Source organism: Panulirus ornatus, chromosome 66, assembly GCF_036320965.1.
Source record: "Panulirus ornatus isolate Po-2019 chromosome 66, ASM3632096v1, whole genome shotgun sequence".
Classification (NCBI taxonomy): domain Eukaryota; kingdom Metazoa; phylum Arthropoda; class Malacostraca; order Decapoda; family Palinuridae; genus Panulirus; species Panulirus ornatus.
The window spans coordinates 18,881,765-18,900,114 of NC_092289.1; the positions used below are offsets into that span (position 1 = coordinate 18,881,765).

General features: G+C 37.1%; 4 long non-coding RNA genes across 4 annotated transcripts; all 4 read right to left on the reverse strand.

Moving 5' to 3' along the window:
• Nucleotides 1-349: 349 nt before the first annotated feature.
• On the reverse strand, nt 350-2,272 carry LOC139746757 (uncharacterized). Its single transcript, XR_011712221.1, has 3 exons — nt 2,215-2,272; nt 997-1,080; nt 350-844 (listed from the first exon to the last, which is right to left on the reverse strand). It is a non-coding gene; the product is annotated as an uncharacterized lncRNA (long non-coding RNA).
• Nucleotides 2,273-4,762: 2,490 nt separating this feature from the next.
• LOC139746686 (uncharacterized) lies at nt 4,763-6,684 on the reverse strand. Its single transcript, XR_011712194.1, has 3 exons — nt 6,627-6,684; nt 5,410-5,493; nt 4,763-5,257 (listed from the first exon to the last, which is right to left on the reverse strand). It is a non-coding gene; the product is annotated as an uncharacterized lncRNA (long non-coding RNA).
• Nucleotides 6,685-9,244: 2,560 nt separating this feature from the next.
• On the reverse strand, nt 9,245-11,164 carry LOC139746729 (uncharacterized). The gene is made up of 3 exons (XR_011712207.1): nt 11,110-11,164; nt 9,891-9,974; nt 9,245-9,739 (listed from the first exon to the last, which is right to left on the reverse strand). It is a non-coding gene; the product is annotated as an uncharacterized lncRNA (long non-coding RNA).
• A 2,628-nt stretch (nt 11,165-13,792) lies between these two features.
• LOC139746740 (uncharacterized) lies at nt 13,793-15,736 on the reverse strand. Its single transcript, XR_011712214.1, has 3 exons — nt 15,663-15,736; nt 14,445-14,528; nt 13,793-14,292 (listed from the first exon to the last, which is right to left on the reverse strand). It is a non-coding gene; the product is annotated as an uncharacterized lncRNA (long non-coding RNA).
• Nucleotides 15,737-18,350: the final 2,614 nt, after the last annotated feature.

Consider the following 18,350-nt stretch of genomic DNA (forward strand, 5'->3'; position numbering starts at 1 on the left):
TATATATATATATACCTGCATTAACGAGATCGGGCAAGAAACAGAGGAAAGTCACATCCACTCTCCCATTCTCTAGCTGTCGTGAGTATTGCAAGAAAAGCAAACCTCCCTCTCGCGAAACAGGTTAATGATCATGTCTTGAGTGAAAAGAAAAGATATCCTCTTTTGGCTTCATCTTTCCTTCTTTCTTTTGCAAAGTAGTACAAGAGGAGAAGCTTCCCAGAACCTACCCACTGCCGCTCCACTCAGTGGCCTTCTACGACACGGAAGAGATATGTGGGTTGTATTATGTTTCCAATACTCTAAGAGATATGGTATGAATATAAAAGGCAACAATTGAAAACGTATATAAGCATGAAAGATTTATTGATATACACTGAATTATACCACGAGAGACAGATGACATTTTCAACTCAATGGTTTACAATATATATCATCTCTAAAAATGAAAAAGCGAGAGAGGAATTCGAGAAAAAGAAAACTTGATCATTTTCTGTATTTTCACCGAGATGTGAAAATGTGCATAAGAGAGAGAGGAACAGTTACACACATGTGAGGGGGTCCGAGTCATTTGCATGCCAAGCAGATGAACCTTATGTAGGTTCCTAATCATCGTCGTCATCAAAAAATCCATTCAGGGAAAACTGGAAGCATCGTAGATCTTAATGCAACAGTACTTGGTCCTCATCGATGGTTTGATGAGGACCTCATTTCGTCTGTCTCTAGCCACCGTAGCTGTAACAGCATGTACAGCCGGGGCCGCAAAGGTAATTATCTTGCTGCCCACCACAGTATGATCGACAGGAACCTCCATTGTTAGTACACTGGTAGTCATTGTAGCAAACTGAAGAGAAAGAGGGAACATATTGGTTAGAAATACCATATAATTCAATATATTCCATTCTTGACCTAATATTTCAAAAGCATAGAAGATGAAAAGGATCTACTAAAGTCGTCAGGTGAGTAACAGGTCATGAAAGTCATCCTCCTACTTACCATCACTAGCCTCCACGAAGGCAGCTGCCACCAACACCACCAGAAGCAGAAGTACAATCGCCTTGGAGTTCATCTTTCTAAAACCTGGGGAGATGGAAATCTATTCTATATTCATCAAACAACGAAAGCATCTAAAGGACATGCGAAAGGAATTAAAGGTTTTATGGAAAGGAGTTTACATTGAAAAGCTATTTCGTATGCACTTTAGGTTTACCTTGCTAGTATAAGAATTTGACTGATTTCCAGAATGAAGTTGCAAATACGAGAGAGGAAATAAATAAAAATGTTTCTGAGATATTTCTCAAACTTTAAAAGGCGACCTCCCAACTAGGAAACACACTAAATGCATTGGATATTTTGGTTCACCACTTGGCATCACTCAGTCAAGTTTCTAATCATCTTAAGACTATACTAGGTAAGGTGCCACATTCAGGGGAGCTCAGGGTTGCAACACCATGACCCTTGACGACTTGCTGCCTCTCCTCCTGCAGCAGGAAAACGTGGAGTGGAAAGATATTGAACTGGGAAGTGAGATGTTTAAGAGAACTTGGGTGTAGCTACCAAAGCACGTGATAATAAGAGATCTTAAATGGTGCAAGGTAAAATTTTGACGTTGATGAAAGTACAGTTCTTTTTACAGTTTGCATTAATGTTAGTTCGTAAAGTAGAAATCAAAATTAGATATATTTTTTGCTTCGCAGAGCATTAACTTTTGACACAATTGATCTCAGATATTCGTGGCCATATCATGTAGATATAGACTGGCTTCAATCACCTCCCATGGTCCTAGCACCAGTAAGGCATAGGTGGAGTACCATTCTTTGCTGCAAGTCACAGTGAAGTCGAGATAATGATAACCTCACCATCAAGAGAAAAGTCAATATCCATTGGTTAATTTCCCCTAAGACAGAGTTATGTTCAAATTGAAAGAACTTATAAACAGTCTGAGAAACACAAAGGTTATCATATCATCACTAACATCATATGGAGAGAGTGAATTTCTAAATCCTATTCTTTCACAAATCAAATACTTATTTGAATTGATCCCATCTCTCAAATGACTACACGTCTCGCTGTCTAGCCATATACAAACATCCCCTGGTGTTCTTTAGAGTAAACGGTATAGGATTCCAAGTGCATAAGAAGTGGTAATAAAATCATCCAAACATTGATAGTAAATATCAAGACATCTCTGTTGAATTTCTGCCAAGTGCTCACCTGTGGTTGCTGGTAGTCTGGTGCCTGCAGGAGACTCAGTAAGAGTGAGGTAAAGAACACTCGTACCTCCTGCTTTTATACCAACAAGCCGCGAGGAAGGACCTTGATGTACCCAGAGAGAGCATATTATGACATTTCATGCTGAGTGACGACGTCATTGGCTGAACATTAAATCCATACTAGACTGGCGTTTTTAGTGAGGAAACACAATCAGTGGAGGGATCCATAATTCTCATCTATATTACTCACATTTGAAGTATTTCCTGCAACAAGCAGTGCGTGAACTTGTCTTTCATGTTATAACAAAGATTTAGATTACTTAGGATTCTACGTTTTAGCTTTAGATTTCTTCTCTCTCTCTCTCTCTCTCTCTCTCTCTCTCTCTCTCTCTCTCTCTCTCTCTCTCTCTCTCTCTCTCTCTCTCTCTCTCTCTCTCTCTCTCTCTCTCTCCCCATCCATCGTCAGTCTATCCATCCACTTATCTCTTTACCCGTATATCTATCTATTCGTCTGTCTATGTATCTATAGCACATACACTTTTGGAACATAGACTCACCTATAACAGAGTATCTTCATGTACACAGAAATCACGTCACTTTTTTTTTTTTTTAACCCCAGACCGACTTTTGTACAAGGCACATTCTCCAGTCACCGAGAATGGACAAGCACTCGCCCCCTCCCTCCCCCGAAAAAAAAAGAAAACGTAAAGTATCGTAAACATTACTTACGCTACACACATAACTTTCACACCAGAAACCAAAACACAAAAACAAAAAAGACGCACAAAGTTAATGCTTCCATGACACTGTTTGGCACCAGAGTGGACGAGAAAATGAATCCATTAGCATCCTCTGCAAACAATTCATCGGCTCCACCTTAAACTACGCCTCACCTTCTTGGTTTTCCACCTTCTCAAAAACAAATATAACAGAGCTGTAAACCAACACAAACAAAGCATCCAGAACAATCATAGTTACCAAGGAAAAGCCGAGACAAACCTCCTACATATTATGATTCAAGAAATATGGTTCCATTAGCCTATCTATCAGTGCAAAATGTTCGACATTTTATTCTTTTTAACAGCATTGTACCTTTTCACTGAAACCACATCATGTCTAACCATAAACCTGTGAGCCACACTTCAGCAAACGCTACTTACGGTTCTCTCTATTCTCAACAAAAATAATACTGAAGGAATGCCCACAGACATAAATAACCCAACAAGCCCTAAAGAACCTGTCCTCTCCCACCAAATATTCATTGTTATTAAAGTCAACATGACAGAGTTAAACTACCATTACTGTAGTCGGTGTTCTAATTGGGCAATTCGTATATGCAGTCCGTAATCTAATGCTGATGAGTTTAAGATACATTATTTTGGTTCAAAGTTGCAGTATCCAAGATAGTTCATTGATAGATCCCTTAAGTTGGGAAAGAAATCATTTTATAGAGTTAAACCTAAACCTTCCCTTGATACCAAGAATATTTTAGTTTTCCCCTTAGTGATAATTTTACATTATTTCGCAAATTGTTTAAATCGTTTAATGTAAATGTAGGCTTCAGGAATATAACAATAACATAAAGAATGTCTTAATCAAAAATACACCAGTAAAGTGTGCGGGATGTGTTTACAGAATCCCTTGTAAAAGATGTAATATATTTTGTTAGGCAGACTGGTAAGGATGTTTATTTTGACTTCATCAACATAAATGTTTTATCAGAATAGGACAAGAATCAAATGCTTTTTTGATCACGTTAAAGTTCATGACCGTTATATTAACTAGAGTAACGTAAAATTTGTGATCTCCAGTAACTCCTTTACCACGAGAAATGTAATTGAATCTATTATTTGATGCAAAACACATTAGTGAAGGTGCATACAAACTTAATAGGTTTTTCATAAGCAAATTTTTTTTTTTTAAGAGTTCCTTTCCTGTCAACGTAATAAAATTTTATAACAGGCATGATGTCAGTAGACCAACACCAACCCGAAAACCACTATACTGAAACATTTGTTAACCAATGGCGTCTTAGCTATGTCTCTTCCTTGTATCTCAGTGGACTTCTATGTCTTTTATCTCATTCTTGTCGTATATGTCATGACGATGTGAACATTACAACAGGAAAGTACCTTTGGGAACTCATCATGTTTCATTTTCCTCTTTGTTCAATATATATATATATATATATATATATATATATATATATATTCGCCGTTTCCTGCATTGAGATAACGCAAGGAACAGAGGAAAGTCACATCCACTCTCCCATTCTCTAGCTGTCGTGAGTATTGCAAGGAAAGCAAACCTCCCTCTCGCGAAACAGGTTAATGATCATGTCTTGCGAGATAAGAAAAAAAGTTCTCTTTTGGCTTCATCTTTTCTTTCTTTTGCAAAGTAACACAAGAGGAGAAGCTTCCCAGCACCTACCCACTGCCGCTCCACTCAGTGGCCTTCTTCGACACGGAAGAGATATGTGGGTTGTATTATGTTTCCAATACTCTAAGAGATATGGGATGAATATAAAAGGCAACAATTGAAAACGTATATAAGTATGAAAGATTTATTGATATACACTGAATTATACCACGAGAGACAGATGACATTTTCAACTCAATGGTTTACAACATATATCATCTCTGGAAATGAAAAAGCGAGAGAGGAATTCGAGAAAAAGAAAACTTGATCATTTTCTGTATTTTCACCGAGATGTGAAAATGTGCATAAGAGAGAGAGGAACAGTTACACACATGTGAAGGGGTCCGAGTCATTTGCATGCCAAGCAGATGAACCTTATGAAGGTTCCTAATCATCGTCGTCATCAAAAAATCCATTCAGGGAAAACTGGAAGCATCGGAGATCTTAATGCAACAGTACTTGGTCCTCATCGATGGTTTGATGAGGACCTCATTTCGTCTGCCTCTAGCCACCGTAGCTGTAACAGCATGTACAGCCGGGGCCGCAAAGGTAATTATCTTGCTGCCCACCACAGTATGATCGACAGGAACCTCCATTGTTAGTACACTGGTAGTCATTGTAGCAAACTGAAGAGAAAGAGGGAACATATTGGTTAGAAATACCATATAATTCAATATATTCCATTCTTGACCTAATATTTCAAAAGCATAGGAGATGAAAAGGATCTAGTAAAGTCGTCAGGTGAGTAACAGGTCATGAAAGTCATCCTCCTACTTACCATCACTAGCCTCCACGAAGGCAGCTGCCACCAACACCACCAGAAGCAGAAGTACAATCGCCTTGGAGTTCATCTTTCTAAAACCTGGGGAGATGGAAATCTATTCTATATTCATCAAACAACGAAAGCATCTAAAGGACATGCGAAAGGAATTAAAAGATGTATGGAAAAGAGGTTACATTGAAAAGCTATTTCGTATGCACTTTAGGTTTACCTTGCAAGTATAAGTATTTGACTGATTTCCAGAATGAAGTTGCAAATACGAGAGAGGAAATAAATAAAAATGTTTCTGAGATGTTTCTCAAACTTTAAAAGGCGACCTCCCAACTAGGAAACACACTAAATGCATTGGATATTTTGGTTCACCACTTGGCATCACTCAGTCAAGTTTCTAATCATCTTAAGACTATACTAGGTAAGGTGCCACATTCAGGGGAGCTCAGGGTTGCAACACCATGACCCTTGACGACTTGCTGCCTCTCCTCCTGCAGCAGGAACACGTGGAGTGGAAAGATATTGAACTGGGAAGTGAGATGTTTAAAAGAACTTGGGTGTAGCTACCAAAGCACGTGATAATAAGAGATCTTAAATGATGCAAGGTAAAATTCTGACGTTGATGAAAGTACAGTTCTTTTTACGGTTTGCATTAATGTTAGTTCGTAAAGTAGAAATCCAAATTAGATATATTTTTTGCTTCGCAGAGCATTAACTTTTGACACAATTGATCTCAGATATTCGTGGCCATATCATGTAGATATAGACTGGCTTCAATCACCTCCCATGGTCCTAGCACCAGTAAGGCATAGGTGGAGTACCATTCTTTGCTGCAAGTCACAGTGAAGTCGAGATAATGATAACCTCACCATCAAGAGGAAAGTCAATATCCATTGGTTAATTTCCCCTAAGACAGAGTTATGTTCAAATTGAAAGAACTTATAAACAGTATGAGAAACACAAAGGTTATCATATCATCACCAACATCATATGGAGAGAGTGAATTTCTAAATCCTATTCTTTCACAAATCAAATACTTATTTGAAATGATCCCATCTCTCAAATGACTACACGTCTCGCTGTCTAGCCATATACAAACATCTCTGGTGTTCTTGAGAGTAAACGGTATAGGATTCCAAGTGCATAAGAAGTGGTAATAAAATCATCCAAACATTGATAGTAAATATCAAGAAATCTCTGTTGAATTTCTGCCAAGTGCTCACCTGTGGTTGCTGGTAGTCTGGTGCTTGCAGGAGACTCAGTAAGAGTGAGGTAAAGAACACTCGTACCTCCTGCTTTTATACCAACAAGCTGCGAGGAAGGACCTTGATGTACCCAGAGAGAGCATATTATGACATTTCATGCTGAGTGACGACGTCATTGGCTGAACATTAAATCCATACTAGACTGGCGTTTTTAGTGAGGAAACACAATCAGTGGAGGGATCCATAATTCTCATCTATATTACTCACATTTGAAGTATTTCCTGCAACAAGCAGTGCGTGAACTTGTCTTTCATGTTATAAGAAAGATTTAGATTACTTAGGATTCTACGTTTTAGCTTTAGATTTCTCTCTCTCTCTCTCTCTCTCTCTCTCTCTCTCTCTCTCTCTCTCTCTCTCTCTCTCTCTCTCTCTCTCTCTCTCTCTCTCTCTCTCTCTCTCCCCATCCATCGTCAGTCTATCCATCCACTTATCTCTTTACCCGTATATCTATCTATTCGTCTGTCTATGTATCTATAGCACATACACTTTTGGAACATAGACTCACCTATAACAGAGTATCTTTATGTACACAGAAACCAGGTCACTTTTTTTTTTTTTTAACCCCAGACCGACTTTTGTACAAGGCACACTCTCCAGTCACCGAGAATGGACAAGCACTCGCCCCCTCCCTCCCCCGAAAAAAAAAGAAAACGTAAAGTATCGTAAACATTACTTACGATACACACATAACTTTCACACCAGAAACCAAAACACAAACACAAAAAAGATACACAAAGTTAATGCTTCCATGACACTGTTTGGCACAAGAGTGGACGAGTAAATGAATCCATTAGCATCCTCTGCAAACAATTCATCGGCTCCACCTTAAACTACGCCTCACCTTCTTGGTTTTCCACCTTCTCAAAAACAAATATAACAGAGCTGTAAACCAACACAAACAAAGCATCCAGAACAATCATAGTTACCAAGGAAAAGCCGAGACAAACCTCCTACATATTATGATTCAAGAAATATGGTTCCATTAGCCTATTTATCAGTGCAAAATGTTCGACATTTTATTCTTTTTAACAGCATTGTACCTTTTCACTGAAACCACATCATGTCTAACCATAAACCTGTGAGCCACACTTCAGCAAACGCTACTTACGGTTCTCTCTATTCTCAACAAAAATAATACTGAAGGAATGCCCACAGACATAAATAACCCAACAAGCCCTAAAGAACCTGTCCTCTCCCACCAAATATTCATTGTTATTAAAGTCAACATGACAGAGTTAAACTACCATTGCTGTAGTCGGTGTTCTAATTGGGCAATTCGTATATGCAGTCCGTAATCTAATGCTGATGAGTTTTAGATACATTATTTTGGTTCGAAGTTGCAGTATCCAAGATAGTTCATTGATAGATCCCTTAAGTTGGGAAAGAAATCATTTTATAGAGTTAAACCTAAACCTTCCCTTGATACCAAGAATATTTTAGTTTTCCCCTTAGTGATAATTTTACATTATTTCGCAAATTGTTTAAATCGTTTAATGTAAATGTAGCCTTCAGGAATATAACAATAACATAAAGAATGTCTTAATCAAAAATACACCAGTAAAGTGTGCGGGATGTGTTTACAGAGTCCCTTGTAAAAGATGTAATATATTTTGTTAGGCAGACTGGTAAGGATGTTTATTTTGACTTCATCAACATAAATGTTTTATCAGAATAGGACAAGAATCAAATGCTTTGTTTGATCATGTTAAAGTTCATGACCGTTATATTAACTAGAGTAACGTAAAATTTGTTATCACCTGTAACTCCTTTACCACGAGAAATGTAATTGAATCTATTATTTGATGCAAAACACATTAGTGAAGGTGCATACAAACTTAATAGCTTTTTCATAAGCAAATGTTTTTTTTTTTTAAAGAGTTCCTTTCCTGTCAACGTAATAAAATTTTATAACAGGCATGATGTCAGTAGACCAACACCAACCCGAAAACCACTATACTGAAACATTTGTTAACCAATGGCGTCTTAGCTATGTCTCTTCCTTGTATATCAGTGGACTTCTATGTCTTTTATCTCATTCTTGTCGTATATCTCATGACGATGTGAACATTACAACAGGAAAGTACCTTTGGGAACTCATCGTGTTTCATTTTCCTCTTTGTTCAATATATATATATATATATATATATATATATATATATATATATATATATATATATATATATATATATATATATATATATATATATATATATATATATATGTATATATATATATTCACCGTTTCCTGCATTAAGGAGATAACACAAGGAACAGAGGAAAGTCACATCCACTCTCCCATTCTCTAGCTGTCGTGAGTATTGCAAGGAAAGCAAACCTCCCTCTCGCGAAACAGGTTAATGATCATGTCTTGCGAGATAAGAAAAAAAGTTCTCTTTTGGCTTCATCTTTTCTTTCTTTTGCAAAGTAATACAAGAGGAGAAGCTTCCCAGCACCTACCCACTGCCGCTCCACTCAGTGGCCTTCTACGACACGGAAGAGATATGTGGGTTGTATTATGTTTCCAATACTCTAAGAGATTTGGGATGAATATAAAAGGCAACAATTGAAAACGTATATAAGCATGAGAGATTTATTGATATACACTGAATTATACCACGAGAGACAGATGACATTTTCAACTCAATGGTTTACAACATATATCATCTCTGGAAATGAAAAAGCGAGAGAGGAATTCGAGAAAAAGAAAACTTGATCATTTTCTGTATTTTCACCGAGATGTGAAAATGTGCATAAGAGAGAGAGGAACAGTTACACACATGTGAAGGGGTCCGAATCATTTGCATGCCAAGCAGATGAACCTTATGTAGGTTTCTACTCATCGTCGTCATCAAAAAATCCATTCAGGGAAAACTGGAAGCATCGGAGATCTTAATGCAACAGTACTTGGTCCTCATCGATGGTTTGATGAGGACCTCATTTCGTCTGCCTCTAGCCACCGTAGCTGTAACAGCATGTACAACCGTGGCCGCAAAGGTAATTATCTTGCTGCCCACCACAGTATGATCGACAGGAACCTCCATTGTTAGTACACTGGTAGTCATTGTAGCAAACTGAAGAGAAAGAGGGAACATATTGTTAGAAATACCATGTAATTCAATATATTCCATTCTTGACCTAATATTTCAACTGCATAGGAGATGAAAAGGATCTACTAAAGTCGTCAGGTGAGTAACAGGTCATGAAAGTCATCCTCCTACTTACCATCACTAGCCTCCACGAAGGCAGCTGCCACCAACACCACCAGAAGCAGAAGTACAATCGCCTTGGAGTTCATCTTTCTAAAACCTGGGGAGATGGAAATCTATTCTATATTCATCAAACAACGAAAGCATCTAAAGGACATGCGAAAGGAATTAGAAGATGTATGGAAAAGAGGTTTCATTGAAAAGCTATTTCGTATGCACTTTAGGTTTACCTTGCAATCATAAGAATTTGACTGATTTCCAGAATGAAGTTGCAAATACGAGAGAGGAAATAAATAAAAATGTTTCTGAGATGTTTCTCAAACTTTAAAAGGCGACCTCCCAACTAGGAAACACACTAAATGCATTGGATATTTTGGTTCACCACTTGGCATCACTCAGTCAAGTTTCTAATCATCTTAAGACTATACTAGGTAAGGTGCCACATTCAGGGGAGCTCAGGGTTGCAACACCATGACCCTTGACGACTTTTTGTCTCTCCTCCTGCAGCAGGAACACGTGGAGTGGAAAGATATTGAACTGGGAAGTGAGATGTTTAAAAGAACTTGGGTGTAGCTACCAAAGCACGTGATAATAATAGATCTTAAATGATGCAAGGTAAAATTTTGACGTTGATGAAAGTACAGTTCTTTTTACTGGTTTGCATTAATGTTAGTTCGTAAAGTAGAAATCCAAATTAGATATATTTTTTGCTTCGCAGAGCATTAACTTTTGACACAATTGATCTCAGATATTCGTGGCCATATCATGTAGATATAGACTGGCTTCAATCACCTCCCATGGTCCTAGCACCAGTAAGGCATAGGTGGAGTACCATTCTTTGCTGCAAGTCACAGTGAAGTCGAGATAATGATAACCTCACCATCAAGAGGAAAGTCAATATCCATTGGTTAATTTCCCCTAAGACAGAGTTATGTTCAAATTGAAAGAACTTATAAACAGTCTGAGAAACACAAAGGTTATCATATCATCACCAACATCATATGGAGAGAGTGAATTTCTAAATCCTATTCTTTCACAAATCAAATACTTATTTGAAATGATCCCATCTCTCAAATGACTACACGTCTCGCTTTCTAGCCATATACAAACATCTTCTGGTTATCTTGAGAGTAAACGGTATAAGATTCCAAGTGCATAAGAAGTGGTAATAAAATCATCCAAACATTGATAGTAAATATCAAGACATCTCTGTTGAATTTCTGCCAAGTGCTCACCTGTGGTTGCTGGTAGTCTGGTGCTTGCAGGAGACTCAGTAAGAGTGAGGTAAAGAACACTCGTACCTCCTGCTTTTATACCAACAAGCCGCGAGGAAGGACCTTGATGTACCCAGAGAGAGCATATTATGACATTTCATGCTGAGTGACGACGTCATTGGCTGAACATTAAATCCATACTAGACTGGCGTTTTTAGTGAGGAAACACAATCAGTGGAGGGATCCATAATTCTCATCTATATTACTCACACTTGAAGTATTTCCTGCAACAAGCAGTGCGTGAACTTGTCTTTCATGTTATAAGAAAGATTTAGATTACTTAGGATTCTACGTTTTAGCTTTAGATTTCTCTCTCTCTCTCTCTCTCTCTCTCTCTCTCTCTCTCTCTCTCTCTCTCTCTCTCTCTCTCTCTCTCTCTCTCTCTCTCTCTCTCTCTCTCTCTCTCTCTCTCTCTCTCTCTCTCTCTCTCTCTCTCTCTCTCTTTCTCTCTCTCTCTCTCTCTCTCTCTATCCCCCTCCATCGTCAGTCTATTCATCCACTTATCTCTTTACCCGTATATCTATCTATTCGTCTGTCTATGTATCTATAGCACATACACTTTTGGAACATAGACTCACCTATAACAGAGTATCTTCATGTACACAGAAATCATGTCACTTTTTTTTTTTTTAACCCCAGACCGACTTTTGTACAAGGCACATTCTCCAGTCACCGAGAATGGACAAGCACTCGCCCCCTCCCTCCCCCGAAAAAAAAAGAAAACGTAAAGTATCGTAAACATTACTTACGATACACACATAACTTTCACACCAGAAACCAAAACACAAACACAAAAAAGATACACAAAGTTAATGCTTCCATGACACTGTTTGGCACAAGAGTGGACGAGTAAATGAATCCATTAGCATCCTCTGCAAACAATTCATCGGCTCCACCTTAAACTACGCCTCACCTTCTTGGTTTTCCACCTTCTCAAAAACAAATATAACAGAGCTGTAAACCAACACAAACAAAGCATTCAGAACAATTATAGTTACCAAGCAAAAGCCGAGACAAACCTCCTACATATTATGATTCAAGAAATATGGTTCCATTAGCCTAGCTATCAGTGCAAAATGTTCGACATTTTATTCTTTTTAACAGCATTGTACATTTTCACTGAAACCACATAATGTCTAACCATAAACCTGTGAGCCACACTTCAGCAAACTTACGGTTCTCTCTATTCTCAACAAAAATAATACTGAAGGAATGCCCACAGACATAAATAACCCGACAAGCCCTAAAGAACCTGTCCTCTCCCACCAAATATTCATTGTTATTAAAGTCAACATGACAGAGTTAAACTACCATTGCTGTAGTCGGTGTTCTAATTGGGCAATTCGTATATGCAGTCCGTAATCTAATGCTGATGTGTTTAAGATACATTATTTTGGTTCGAAGTTGCAGTATCCAAGATATTTCATTGATAGATCCCTTAAGTTGGGAAAGAAATCATTTTATAGAGTTAAACCTGAACCTTCCCTTGATACCAAGAATATTTTAGTTTTCCCCTTAGTGATAATCTTACATTATTTCGCAAATTGTTTAAATGGTTTAATGTAAATGTAGCCTTCAGGAATATAATAGTAACATAAAGAATGTCTTAATCAAAAATACACCAGTAAAGTGTGCGGGATGTGTTTACAGAGTCCCTTGTAAAAGATGTAATATATTTTGTTAGGCAGACTGGTAAGGATGTTTATTTTGACTTCATCAACATAAATGTTTTATCAGAATAGGACAAGAATCAAATGCTTTATTTGATCATGTAAAAGTTCATGACCGTTATATTAACTAGAGTAACGTAAAATTTGTGATCTCCAGTAACTCCTTTACCACGAGAAATGTAATTGAATCTATCATTTGATGCAAAACACTTTAGTGAAGGTGCATACAAACTTAATAGCTTTTTCATAAGCAAATTTTTTTTTTTTTAAAGAGTTCCTTTCCTGTCAACGTAATAAAATTTTATAACAGGCATGATGTCAGTAGACCAACACCAACCCGAAAACCACTATACTGAAACGTTTGTTAACCAATGGCGTCTTAGCTATGTCTCTTCCTTGTATAACAGTGGACTTCTATGTCTTTTATCTCATTCTTGTCGTATATGTCATGACGATGTGAACATCACAACAGGAAAGTACCTTTGGGAACTCATCGTGTTTCATTTTTCTCTTTGTTCAATATATATATATATATATATATATATATATATATATATATATATATATATATATATATATATATATATATATATATATATATATATATATATATATATATATATATATATATATATATTCACCGTTTCCTGCATTAAGGAGATAACACAAGGAACAGAGGAAAGTCACATCCACTTCCCCCTTTCTCTAGCTGTCGTGAGTATTGCAAGGAAAGCAAACCTCCCTCTCGCGAAACAGGTTAATGATCATGTCTTGCGAGTTAAGAAAAAAAGTTCTCTTTTGGCTTCATCTTTTCTTTCTTTTGCAAAGTAATACAAGAGGAGAAGCTTCCCAGAACCTACCCACTGCCGCTCCACGCAGTGGCCTTCTACGACACGGAAGAGATATGTGGGTTGTATTATGTTTCCAATACTCTAAGAGATTTGAGATGAATATAAAAGGCAACAATTGAAAACTTATATAAGTATGAAAGATTTATTGATATACACTGAATTATACCACGAGAGACAGATGACATTTTCAACTCAATGGTTTACAACATATATCATCTCTGGAAATGAAAAAGCGAGAGAGGAATTCGAGAAAAAGAAAACTTGATCATTTTCTGTATTTTCACCGAGATGTGAAAATGTGCATAAGAAAGAGAGGAACAGTTACACACATGTGAAGGGGTCCGAATCATTTGCATGCCAAGCAGATGAACCTTATGTAGGTTCCTACTCATCGTCGTCATCAAAAAATCCATTTAGGGAAAACTGGAAGCATCGGAGATCTTAATGCAACAGTACTTGGTCCTCATCGATGGTTTGATGAGGACCTCATTTCGTCTGTTTCTAGCCACCGTAGCTGTAACAGCATGTACAGCCGGGGCCGCAAAGGTAATTATCTTGCTGCCCACCACAGTATGATCGACAGGAACCTCCATTGTTAGTACACTGGTAGTCACTGTAGCAAACTGAAGAGAAAGAGGGAACATATTGGTTAGAAATACCATATAATTCAATATATTCCATTCTTGACCTAATATTTCAAAAGCATAGGAGATGAAAAGGATCTACTAAAGTCGTCAGGTGAGTAACAGGTCATCAAAGTCATCCTCCTACTTACCATCACTAGCCTCCACGAAGGCAGCTGCCACCAACACCACCAGAAGCAGAAGTACAATGGCCTTGGAGTTCATCTTTCTAAAACCTGGGGAGATGGAAATCTATTCTATATTCATCAAACAACGAAAGCGTCTAAAGGACATGCGAAAGGAATTAAAGGTTTTATGGAAAGGAGTTTACATTGAAAAGCTATTTCGTATGCACTTTAGGTTTACCTTGCAAGTATAAGTATTTGACTGATTTCCAGAATGAAGTTACAAATACGAGAGGGGAAATAAATAAAAATGTTTCTGAGATGTTTCTCAAACTTTAAAAGGCGACCTCCCAACTAGGAAACACACTAAATGCATTGGATATTTTGGTTCACCACTTGGCATCACTCAGTCAAGTTTCTAATCATCTTAAGACTATACTAGGTAAGGTGCCACATTCAGGGGAGCTCAGGGTTGCAACACCATGACCCTTGACGACTTTCTGTCTCTCCTCCTGCAGCAGGAACACGTGGAGTGGAAAGATATTGAACTGGGAAGTGAGATGTTTAAGAGAACTTGGGTGTAGCTACCAAAGCACGTGATAATAAGAGATCTTAAATGGTGCAAGGTAAAATTTTAACGTTGATGAAAGTACAGTTCTTTTTACGGTTTGCATTAATGTTAGTTCGTAAAGTAGAAATCCAAATTAGATATATTTTTTGCTTCGCAGAGCATTAACTTTTGACACAATTGATCTCAGATATTCGTGGCCATATCATGTAGATATAGACTGGCTTCAATCACCTCCCATGGTCCTAGCACCAGTAAGGCATAGGTGGAGTACCATTCTTTGCTGCAAGTCACAGTGAAGTCGAGATAATGATAACCTCACCATCAAGAGGAAAGTCAATATCCATTGGTTAATTTCCCCTAAGACAGAGTTATGTTCAAATTGAAAGAACTTATAAACAGTCTGAGAAACACAAAGGTTATCATATCATCACCAACATCATATGGAGAGAGTGAATTTCTAAATCCTATTCTTTCACAAATCAAATACTTATTTGAATTGATCCCATCTCTCAAATGACTACACGTCTCGCTTTCTAGCCATATACAAACATCTTCTGGTTATCTTGACAGTAAACGGTATAGGATTCCAAGTGCATAAGAAGTGGTAATAAAATCATCCAAACATTGATAGTAAATATCAAGACATCTCTGTTGAATTTCTGCCAAGTGCTCACCTGTGGTTGCTGGTAGTCTGGTGCTTGCAGGAGACTCAGTAAGAGTGAGGTAAAGAACACTCGTACCTCCTGCTTTTATACCAACAAGCCGCGAGGAAGGACCTTGATGTACCCAGAGAGAGCATATTATGACATTTCATGCTGAGTGACGACGTCATTGGCTGAACATTAAATCCATACTAGACTGGCGTTTTTAGTGAGGAAACACAATCAGTGGAAGGATCTATATTTCTCATCTATATTACTCACATTTGAAGTATTTCTTGCAACAAGCAGTGCGTGAACTTGTCTTTCATGTTATAACAAAGATTTAGATTACTTAGGGCTCTACGTTTTAGCTTTAGGTTTCTCTCTCTCTTTCTCTCTCTCTCTCTCTCTCTCTCTCTCTCTCTCTCTCTCTCTCTCTCTCTCTCTCTCTCTCTCTCTCTCTCTCTCTCTCTCTCTCTCCCCATCCATCGTCAGTCTATCCATCCACTTATGTCTTTACCCGTATATCTATCTATTCGTCTGTCTATGTATCTATAGCACATACACTTTTGGAACATAGACTCACCTATAACAGAGTATCTTTATGTACATAGAAACCATGTCACTTTTTTTTTTTTTTTAACCCAAACCGACTTTTGTACAAGGCACACTCTCCAGTCACCGAGAATGGACAAGCACTCCCCCCCCTCGAAAAAAGAAAACGTAAAGTATCGTAAACATTACTTACGATACACACATAACTTTCACACCAGAAACCAAAACACAAAAACAAAAAAGACACACAAAGTTAATGCTTCCATGACACTGTTTGGCACAAGAGTGGACGAGTAAATGAATCCATTAGCATCCTCTGCAAACAATTCATCGGCTCCACCTTAAACTACGCCTCACCTTCTTGGTTTTCCACCTTCTCAAAAACAAATATAACAGAGCTGTAAACCATACCAAACAAAGCATTCAGAACAATTATAGTTACCAAGCAAAATCCAACACAAATTTCCAACATAATTCAAGAAATATGTTTCCATTAGTATATCTGTCAGTACAAAATGTTTGACATTTTATTCTTTTCAATAGCATTTTATCTTTACACTGAAACCACTCCATGTCTAACCATAAACCCGTGAACCACTCTTCAACAAAAGCTACTTACAGATTCCTTTATTCTCAACAAAAAAGATACTAAAGGAATGCCCACAGACATAAATAACCCGACAAGCCCTAAAGAACCTGTCGTCTCCCACCAAATATTCATTGTTATTCAAGTCAACATGACAGAGTTAAACTACTATTATTGTAGTCGGTGTTCCTTTTGGGCAATACGTATATGCAGTCCGTAATTCAATGCTGATGAGTTTAAGATACATTATTTTGGTTCGAAGTTACAGTATCCAAGATATTTCATTGATAGATCCCTTAAGTTGGGAAAGAAATCATTTTATAGAGTTAAACCTAAACCTTCCCTTGATACCAAGAATATTTTAGTTCTCCCTTTAGTGATAATCTTACATTATTTCACTTGTTGTTTAAATCGTTTAATGTAAATGTAGCCTTCAGCAATAATAATAACATAAAGAATGTCTTAATCAAAAATTCACCGGTAAAGTGTGCGGGATGTGTTTACAGAATCCATTGTAAAAGATGTAATATATTTTGTTAGGCAGACTGGTAAGGATGTTTATTTTGACTTCATCAACATAAATGTTTTATCAGAATAGGACAAGAATCTAATGCTTTGTTTGATCATGTTAAAGTTCATAAACGTTATATTAACTAGAGTAACGCAAAACTAGTTACTAACTGTAACTCCTGTACCACGAGACATGTAACTGCATATTCTATCATGTGATACACAAAAATATTAGTGAAGGTCTATACAAACTTAACAGCTTTTTCATAAGTATAATTTTCTAATCAGTCTCCTTTCCCGTCCACGTAATATAAATTTTATGACAGGTATGATGGCAGTAGACCACCACCAACCAGGAAATCACCATACGGAAATGTTTGTTTACCAATGGCGTCTAAGCTACGTCTCTTCCTCGTATATCAACTGACTTCTACGTCTTTTATCTCATTCTTGTAGTATCTCCCATGACGAAATGATCATTAGTAACTCATCGTGTTTCATTTACATTGTTATATATATATATATATATATATATATATATATATATATATATATATATATATATATATATATATATATATATATATATATATATATATATATATATATATATATATACACATACGTATAGTTTAAGCAGTCATTATTTTTGTGTCGATGTCGGGATATAAAAAATCTATGAGTTAAAGGCACTAGATGAAGTGGATTGCCTCCGTGAAACATGTTTTGCCACATGTATTGCATGTATAGAAAAATAAAATGTTAAATGAAATCATATGAACTAAGGAATTGCGATTTCACCTTCATAACTTCCATCACGGCCTAGTGCGAGCAATGTACACATATATATATATATATATATATATATATATATATATATATATATATATATATATATACATATATCATCATCATCATTATCATGATTTCATTACACTTGTTGTGCATGTGCGTGTTCGTCTGTGTGATTCGTATGAAATCTTTTGTGTAATGAAAATGGTTCCTGTCAGTGGAGCAATTTCATACGTTTCTAAAAACATTAAAAGTCCGTCAAGCGCAGGTCTCTGGCC